The sequence below is a fragment of the Pongo abelii genome, chromosome 5, assembly GCF_028885655.2.
Source record: "Pongo abelii isolate AG06213 chromosome 5, NHGRI_mPonAbe1-v2.0_pri, whole genome shotgun sequence".
Classification (NCBI taxonomy): Eukaryota; Metazoa; Chordata; class Mammalia; order Primates; family Hominidae; genus Pongo; species Pongo abelii.
This window is the reverse complement of record NC_071990.2, coordinates 86,478,241-86,488,524: the sequence shown is the minus strand read 5'-3', so window position 1 is coordinate 86,488,524 and position 10,284 is coordinate 86,478,241. Positions and strand designations below refer to the sequence as shown.

At 36.4% G+C, this 10,284-nt stretch overlaps 1 pseudogene; it reads right to left on the bottom strand.

Annotated features, from left to right (window-relative positions):
* Positions 1-7,999: 7,999 nt before the first annotated feature.
* Positions 8,000-8,172, bottom strand: LOC112133945 (U4 spliceosomal RNA; annotated as a pseudogene).
* Between the last annotated feature and the right edge of the window lie 2,112 nt (positions 8,173-10,284).

The window sequence follows — 10,284 nt, the reverse complement described above, 5'->3', positions numbered from 1 at the left end:
GTAAATCTTTTTGCTGATAATAAGTATAATAAAACTCTTTTTTTTTTCAGAACAAGTGGAAACTTCAAATAGCCAAAATTTTATCTCCTTATGCATTTTATTCTCTACTTTTTGTGGAAAAGTGTGATAAGATAACATGTAAACAAACTGATATGTGGAAATTTTCTGTGGATTAGAAATTAAAGGAAAATATGGCAAATTATTAATAAATTTTGAATCTAGTGGTTGGTATATGGGTATGTATTATACTGTTATTTCAACTTTTTTATAGGGCTGAAAATGTTTATAATAAGCAGTAGAGAAAGGGGTAAAATTTAAGGTATATATTAAGGTCACAGAAAATTCAGCCTTAATCATTATGGCTTCTATATATTGATATTATATACTGATAATTGATACTGTAATGAGCCTATGACACTATAAAATCCTTAAACATGCCTCTTGAACTATCAGAGATTAATAATAATTACATTTTTAAAAATAAAAATACAATTCATGAACAAGTTTATTGTAATAATGAAAAGCAAAAAATTGGAAACCTATACTCTATTGACAAACAGCAGAACAAAAGTATGGTACATTTTTACAATGAAATAGTATGTATCCACTAAATAAGAATGAAGAAGCACTTTATGTGCTGATAAGGCAAGAATGCCATGATACATTGTTCACTAACAAGAGCAGATGATTGTATATAGAATACCATTGTTTGCATGAGAAAAAGTAAGTAATAATTAAGAAAGGATATCCTAAACATGGGTAAATTGGGAGGGAGCTGAGGTGATCAGAGGTAGGAGTGAGAGGGAAACTTTTAAAATCCACCTTTTGAAAGCTCTTCACTTTTGTCTTATGGCAATGTATAATCTATTTTAAAAATAAATAAAGTGAACATTTTTAGATAAACACTTAAATAGTAAAATAGAATAGCTAAGCAACATATTTTAGTCTATACTTGGGAAAGTTGCAAAGTTAACACGAAACTAATACTCAAATGATCAGGTATCGGGGCACTACAAAACTAGCAAATTCCATCCATTTGTTTTACAGTAAAGGTGAACAAGTGACAACTGGATTACTCTGAAAGGAGAACCTGAGAAGAATAAAGGTCCCAGTAAAGTAATAAAACAACCAACTGCCTTACCCATTCTTTAAGAAACCAAGGAAGTACTTGGTATATGGTTTTCCTTTCAGGAGGACAAGGAAACCTTTGCACTGGTCACTGACTTTTGCACATTATATAACCTACCACAACCTAGGGCTGGCCTTGGCTACAGAACATGGACTCAAAAAGCAGTTCTAGCACTACCTAGTCTTCTCCATATTGTCAATCCCAAATTTAATATTTTGAATTCCATTTTCTTTTGCATCTTGGCAATTTTTGTTACTAATTCTACCTATTTGTTTCTTTATTTATTTTTGCCAGAAAATCTGATTTAACAAGAAAATAAAGAATAACTTGAGTTCAAATTCAAATATTTGTGTTAATCTTATTCTGGTTAAAATCTTGAATACTATAACTCTGTCATGTTCAAATTTATTTACTGACAAAATAATAATCCTCAATCCTATCTACCTGGGGATTTTTCTGTCTTTACATGATGCTTTCTTTATCCAGTTATGTAATAACAGCCACTCGGTTGGTTCCCAGTAATTCCCATCTCCTAATATTCACACCCCTGTGTAACCCTCAGCCTTTTAAGTATGGGTAGACTTAATGACTCATTTCTAACAAAATATGGCAGAATAATAGGATGTCGATTTGAATATTAATCTATAAAGAGACTGTAGCCTTCATCTTGGATACTCTCTCTTGCTCCTCCTTAGAACATTTGGCCTGAAGGAATCCAATTTCTCTTTTGCCTGGCTGCCCTGTGTAGGGGGCCATGCGAGTAAATTTGGAAACAAATCCTTCAGCCCCAGTTAAACCTTAATATGACTGCAGCCCCAGCCAAGAGCTTGACTGCTACCTTGTGAGGGACTTTGAGCCAGAGGCATCCTACTATACTGCTCCCAGATTGCTGCCCCGTGGAAATCATAAGATAATGAATGATTATTCCTTCAAACCACTATATTTTGGAGTAATTTGTTAGCCAGCAACAGATAACTAATACAAACTACAATTATAAACCACAATTTTAAATGAATAGCAAAATACAGCAAAATCTCTTGTCTAAAGAACAGAAACTCCAAAGAGTAAATGTTCAATGATGATTGACTGTGTGATAAATTATTAGAAATCTCATTTCAATTATTCCGCAATCAATGAAGTAATTTCATTTTAAATTAATGAAGACCTTGGGATGACTCATCAAAAAATGAAATGTTGTTTAGCATGGCAAATTTTGCATATTTTTGTATTCTGTCTGTGAAAGTTATTTTTTAATATTATATGCATTAAAAATTTCTGTATTTGCATAAACAGAATCACCAATCCCCAGTTACATCAGATAAAAAACAGTTTACTGAAGTTCAAATTCAATGTATAGGTCTAAATTTTATTTCAATTTTAATTCCTCCAGAATTGATGCCTGAACTAGAACTTGCTTTAAAAATGGGGCTTGAGTGCCCTCTTGTGATGGAATAGGAATTTAAATTCATTCGTAAATATTTTTCAGTTGCATATGAAATAATTTGAACCAAATCATTTATCAAACACAAAATGCCCTCTACTGCTAGGCCAATTTATATCAGTATATTTTAGTGAGGGTAAGACAAGCACCTGAAAACTTGGTTAGTATTAATAGACAATATGAATAATTCATAATAAAATGCTCTTCCTTTTATGGTACTGGTAACTCAAACAAAAACTTTGTAAAACAGAGTCTCTTTCAACTGATCATCAATTAATTGTCTAGCAAGTGCTCTCCATTCCTGCTTTGAAACATAGACTCACAAAACAAGAGGAAGTCTTGGGACCAAGCAGGTAGGCTCTGATGTGCTTCCACTCCCTAGCTCCCACTGAATGAAGTACCCGTTTTTGAAGCATCAATCGTTTGATCCTGAACTATTTATGTCAATTGTACTTGTTTTAAATTTGTCTAATTAAATAACATACAAACGAATTATTCATTGAAAAATAAAGAAAATGTTGTTAAAAAAAAAACAAGTTGGATTCTTTGGGATGACTTCAGGAAAGACAATTGGAGAAAAAGACTTTCTTTTGAAACTACACAGACAAGAAAACTATAAAATATAGAAAATAGAAGTAATAAAAACTTCAAAAAATTCTAAACCTAAAAGCCTCACATCAGCAAACTACTTAAAAATAATTTTTAATAAAAGCCTTCACTGGCCGGGCAAGGTGGCTCATGCCAGCAATCCCAGCAATTTGGGAGGCCGAGGCAGGTGGATCACCTGGGGTCCGGAGTTTGAGACTAGCCTGACCAACATAGTGAAACCCCATCTCTATTAAAAATACAAAATTAGCCAGGCATGGTGTCACATGACTGTAATCACAGCTACTTGGAAAGTGGAGGCAGGAGAATCGCTTGAACCCTGGAGGTGAAAGTTGCAGTAAGCCAAGATCACGTCATTGCATTCCAGCCTGTGCAACAAGAGCAAAACTCCACCTAAGAAAAAAAAAATAAGGCTTCACTTTCCATCAAAAGATTGGTAAAATATTCATTTATATATTTTATTCTAAAGTAAAACATTTTAGGTACTTATTGTCTTTTGAAGGATTCTCCACTTAATGAACTTTTTGATTCACTGACACTAAAGGGTTTTTTCTTTAGATGCTCATTTTTTATATACATGTGTATTTAGATAAAAACTTCTATGGAATGTATATATGGTCTGATTCTAAAATGAACTTGGGTCTATATGACCTGAAATACAAAAAGTCTGTCTGTGGTTAAAAATCAAACCATAACATCTGGCATTGACATCTGGGAATATTTGTGTAAACTTGACCCTTAAAAGTACACTGCTCTTACATTACTGACCTCAATATATGGTATAAAAGCTTTATGCTGACAACTGCCTGGAATTCTCATGAAAGGAGGGCAGAAAATTTGGGTTTATTAATCTTTAAGTAAACCCAAATGACTTATCTGCAAGTCTGAGCATAGTTTGTCATGGTGACAAGATCAAATATAGAATGAGATAAGAGGGCTTCTACTTCACTTTTTACATTATTTTTAATTATCCAGAAAATTATGAATATAATAAGCCCAAATTGCTGTAAATAGCCAATATTTCTCTGAAATACATTTACTTTAAAATTTTTGAGCACCTACAATGTACTCCTTCTGTTTTTCCCTTGAATTTACACATGAGCCTCAGTAACAGTCACATCTATTATCAGATTTTAGTAAACAATTTTCCTACTTTGGACTTCATAAGAATTGTTAAAAGATAAAATTACAACAAATATGGTTTTATAGATCTTATTGCTTTTATTTGTGATTCTAGAATCAGGCAGCAGTCTAGATCAAAATGATTCAAAATGTTCTGCCCCATCACATGTGCAGGTTATATTTACAGCCATAGAAAAGTAAGTAATATACAGAAAATGAAAATGAGGTACAGTGACATCTAGATTGTTAGAATTCAGTGTTCACCTTAATTCAACTTCATTTTTACAGGTGGCTGCCTATGATTGACTGAAACTCAACTGCTGTGATTGGCTGAGACTCAGCTACTTTTTACAAGAGTGGATTACAGTCTGTTGACACAGTTAGATTGCAGTTTACATGGAGAAACATTTAAGACAAACTTAAAATATGCACAGAGGCAGTTTATTTGCATAGAGGTGTTTATAGTATTCTCTGATGGTAGTTTGTATTTCTGTGGGATTGGCGGTGATATCCCCTTTATCATTTTTTATTGCAACTATTTGATTCTTCTATCTTTTCTTCTTTATTAGTCTTGCTAGCAGTCTATCAATTTTGTTGATCTTTTCAAAACACCAGCTCCTGGATTCATTGATTTTTTGAAGGGTTTTTTGTGTCTCTATCTCCTTCGGTTCTGCTCTGATCTTAGTTATTTCTTACCTTCTGCTAGCTTTTGAATATGTTTGCTCTTGCTTCTCTAGTTCTTTTAATTGTGATGTTAGGGTGTCAATTTTAGATCTTTCCTGCTTTCTCTTGTGGGCATTTAGTGCTATAAATTTCCCTCTACACACTGCTATAAATGTGTCCCAGAGATTCTGGTATGTTGTGTCCTTGTTCTCACTGGTTTCAAAGAACATCTTTATTTCTGCCTTTATTTCGTTATGTACCCAGTAGTCATTCGGGAAAAGGTTGTTCAGTTTCCATGTAGTCGAGTGGTTTTGAGTGAGTTTCCTAATCCTAAGCTCTAGATTGATTGCACTGTGGTCTGAGAGACAGTTTGTTATAATTTCTGTTCTTTTACATTTGCTGAGGAATGCTTTACTTCCAACTATGTGGTCAATTTTGGAATAAGTGTGATGTGGTGCTGAGAAGAATGTATATTCTGTTGATTTGGAGTGGAGAGTTCCACAGATGTCTATTAGGTCCGTTTGGTGCTGAGTTCAATTCCTGGATATCCTTTTTAATTTTCTGTCTCATTGATGTGTCCCATGTTGACAGTGGGGTGTTAAAGTCTCCCATTATTATTGTGTGGGAGTCTAATTCTCTTTGTAGGTCTCTAAGGACTTGCTTTATGAATATGGGTGCTCCTATATTGGGTGCATATATATTTAGGATAGCTCTTCTTGTTGAATTGATCCCTTTACCATTATGTAATGGCCTTCTTTGTCTCTTTTGATCTTTGTTGGTTTAAAGTCTGTTTCATCAGAGACTAGGATTGCAACCCCTGCCTTTTTCTTGTTTTCCATTTGCTTGATAGATCTTCCTCCATCCCTTTATTTGGAGCCTATGTGCATCTCTACACGTGAGATGGGTTTCCTGAATACAGCACACTGATGGGTCTTGACTCTTTATCCAATTTGCCAGACTGTGTCTTTTAATTGGAGCATTTAGCCCATTTATATTTAAGGTCAATATTGTTATGTGTGAATTTGATCCTGTCATTATGATGTTCGCTGGTTATTTTGCACATTAGTTCATGCAGTTTCTTCCTAGCATCGATGGTCTTTACAATTTGGCATGTTTTTGCAGTGGCTGGTAGTGGTTGTTCCTTTCCATGTTTAGTGCTTCCTTCAGGAGCTCTTGCAAGGCAGGCCTGGTGGTGACAAAATCTCTCAGCATTTGCTTGTCCGTAAAGGATTTCATTTCTCTTTCACTTATGAAGCTTAGTTTGGCTGGATATGAAATTCTGGGTTGAAAATTATTTTCTTTAAGAATGTTGAATATTGGCCCCCACTGTCTTCTGGCTTGTAGAGTTTCTGCCAAGAGATCCGCTGTTAGTCTGATGGGCCTCCCTTTGTGGGTAACTCGACCTTTCTCTCTCACTGTCCTTAACATTTTTTCCTTCATTTCACCCTTGGTGAATCTGACAGTTATGTGTCTTGTAGTTGCTCTTTTCAAGGAGTATCTTTGCGGACTTCTGTGTATTTCCTGAATTTGAATGTTGGCCTGCCTTGCTAGGTTGGGGAAGTTCTGGATAATATCCTGCAGAATGTTTTCCAACTTGGTTCCATTCTCCCCATCACTTTCAGGTACACCAATCAAACATAGGTTTGGTCTTTTCACATAGTACCATATTTCTTGGGGCTTTTTTCGTTTCTTTTCACTCTTTTTTCTCTAAACTTGTCTTCTAGCTTTTTTCATTAATTTGACGTGCAATCACTGATATCCTTTCTTCCACTTGATTGAATTGGCTATTGAAGCTTGTGCATGTGTCACGAAGTTCTCATGTCATGGTTTTCAGCTCCATCAGGTAATTTAAGGTCATCTCTACATTGTTTATTCTAGTTAGCCATACGTCTAACATTTTTTCAAGGTTTTTACCTTCCTTGTGATGGTTAGAACATGCTCCTTTAGTTTGGAGAAGTGTGTTATTACCGACCTTCTGAAGCCTACTTCTGTCATCTCATCAAAGTCATTCTCCATCCAGCTTTGTTCCATTGCTGACGAGGAGCTATGATCCTTTGGAGGAGAAGAGGCACTCTGGTTTTTAGAATTTTCAGCTTTTCTGCTCTGGTTTCTCCCCATATTTGTGGTTTTATCTACTTTTGGCCTTTGATGTTGGTGATCTACACATGGGGTTTTGTTGCAGATGTCCTTTTTGTTGATGTTGATGCTATTCCTTTCTGTTTGTTAGTTTTTCTTCTAACAGTCAGGTCCCTCAGCTCCACGTCTGTTGGAGTTTGCTGGAAGTCCACTCCAGACCTTGTTTGCCTGGGTATCACCAGCAGAGGCTGCAGAACAGCAAATATTGCTGCCTGATCCTTCCTCTGGAAGTTTCGTCCCAGAGGGGCACCCACCTGTATGAGGTGTCTGTTGGCCCCTACTGGAAAGTGTTTCCCAGTTAGGCTACACTGGGGTCAGGGACCCACTAGAGGAAGCAGTCTGTCTGTTCCCAAAGCTCAAACACCATGCTGGGAGAACCACTGCTCTCTTCAGAGCTGTCAGACAGGGACGTTTAAGTCTGCAGAAGTTTCTGCTGCCTTTTGTTCAGCTATGCCCTGCCCACGGATGTAGAGTCTATAGAGGCAGTAGGCCTTACTGAGCTGTGGTGGGCTCCATCTAGTTCAAGCTTCCTGGCTGCTTTGTTTACCTGCTCAAGCCTCAGCAATGGTGGACACACCTCCCTCCGTCAGGCTGCAGCCTCGCAAGTCAGTCTCAGACTGCTGCACTAGCAGTGAGCAAGCCTCCATGGGCATGGGACCCACTGAGCCAGGCACAGGAAAGAATCTCCTGGTCTGCTGGTTGCTAAGACCACAGGAAATGTGCAGTATTTGTGCTGGAGTGTCCCATTTTCCCAGGTACAGTCTGTCATGGCTTCCCTTGGCTAGGAAAGGGTAATCCCCCGACCCCTTGCACTTCCCAGGTAGGCAATGCCCCGCCCTGCTTTGGCTTACCCTCCATGGGCTCACCCACTATCCAACCAGTCCCAGTGAGATGAACCAGGTACCTCAGTTGGAAATGCAGAAATCTCCCATCTTCTTCATCGATCTTGCTGGGAGCTGTAGACCAGAGCTGTTCCTATTCAGCCATCTTGGAATGGTGACCAAAAGTTTTTAATTAGCAATAACTGCACCTCGGATAAACCTCACTAGTTACAGTACTGCCACTGTGCAAAGCTAATGACTCATTCATAATAACTATGCTTGAATTGCTCCTTAAAACTAACCAAGGACAGGATTTATAGCTTTATGATCTCATATATCTAGGAGATAACAAGCTCATTTGATATTAAATCTAGGTTTAAAAATGCACACTTATAATGTGAATGCTGACAATTTTGAAGACATTTCTGTTTTTATTTTATCAACATTTTTAAAAACTAGCTTTACTTACTGAAGGTTATCTCAGCTCACAAGAACTAAAAGCCATTTGAGTTAGTTTTTATTTTTGTGAGAGAATATTTTATATTAGCACTTTTTTCACTTTAAGGTGAATAGAACTCTTTATAGGTTTTGGCAATATCATCTGAGGTGGAAAAATATCACACAAATACAACATACACACACATACAGACATACATAAAAATACAGGCAGAAGCAGATCATATAGCCTTCATAAAAACTTTTCATTTTCCCAATTTCCAAATAGTTTATCTTCCCCTTTCAGACTATAAGTCTATTAGCTACCTCTTCCATTGCCCTAAGCAATTGCTAGCCCAGCAACCCAAAATTTTTACTTCCAAAGGGATGACTCTTAGGTGAAACAAGGTAGGAAATTTACATCTTAAAGGCACAGAACTCAAACACCATTATTTGCTGGCACAAAGATCTAAGTAGGAAACCTTGTTAAGACAAAATTGTCAAAGGTGAGACTTATTATATAAACTTAAGCCACTGCCTTTTCCATTGTAAGAGTTTCTAGTGATATTCTCTCCTCTCTAGCTCTCTCTCTCTTCCTGGTGCAGAGAGGGACACACTCCTACAAAGGGAGATTTCTTTTATAGTTGTAAGTTTCTTACAAAGAATTTCAAAATAGCTAGCTAAATTCCCATAAAGTTGTATTTTGGAGACTGGTTTAGTTTGATAGGTGGTCTTAAAACTTAGCTTTGTTTCTTAACTAGATAACTGACTCCAGGGCCAAGAATGCATTCCCTATGCCTGGAGTTAGCGTGGATAACTCTGAAAATGAAGCAAATTCACTTGATTTATCCTTCATAAATACTTTATCCAGCTTTCTTTTTGACTTCATGGTGGGAGAGTAACCAGGAGAAAAAGTTGGCAGATTTAATATTTCTTTTCTTTCCTTTAATTTTTTTATTTTATTTTATTTTTTTTTTTTGAGGTGGAGTTTCACTCTGTCACCCAGCTGGAGTGCAGTGACATGATCTTGGCTCACTGAAGCCTCCACCTCCTGAGTTCAAGTGATTCTCCTACCTCAGCCTCCTGAGTAGCTGAGACTACGGGAGTGTGCCACCATGCCTGGCTGATTTTGTTTTTTGTTTTTTTGTTTGTTTGTTTTAGTAGAGATGGAGTTTCACCATGTTGGCCACGCTGGTCTCAAACTTTTGACCTCAAGTGATCTCAGCCTCCCTAAGTGCTGGGATTACAGGATTGAGCCACCACACCCAACAAAAGAGAGTAATTTTTGTCATAAAGTAGAGTAGTTGTTTCAAGATGAAAAATAAGAAAATATAGGGCAAAAATTGAATGGATAAGAAAGTTGTAAAACATTTGTGAAAAATGAATCTTGTGAAAGAATTTTTATGTGCAATCAAACTGGCTAAGATTAGGAAAAAAGTTCTAAGTTTTTTCTAAAAAATGAGAATTAATATCAAAAGTACACTGATGCAAAACTAGAATTTGGTTCTGTATGTTAAAACAAGGTTTTCTTGGAATATTGATCTGCTCTTAATAGAAAATAGTGAAAGGTTTTTCTTTACCTTTTAGGTAATTGGCTAGAAGAAAAGATTTTGTGTTTTATCAAGATAATTTCTTGTGCTTTGTGCTGTCTTTTATCCGTTCTTTGATAAAAGAACTGATAAAATAACTTTTATCAGTTATTTGTTTAAAAAGTGAGTCTTCTTAATATCAAAAGAATGAAGTTTTTGCTCACAACTCTGTAACTATTACTGGTGGAAGGTATCTGAGTTACTGGTGGTAAGTCCATACGGGTCTGCAGCAACCTCAATTCTTGCCTCCTTAGAAGAAAGAATTTGACTGAAGGCCATAAGGCAAAAAAAGAGAGCAAGGTGTGGACGTTTTATTTTAAAAAGCTTTAGAACAGGAAAGAA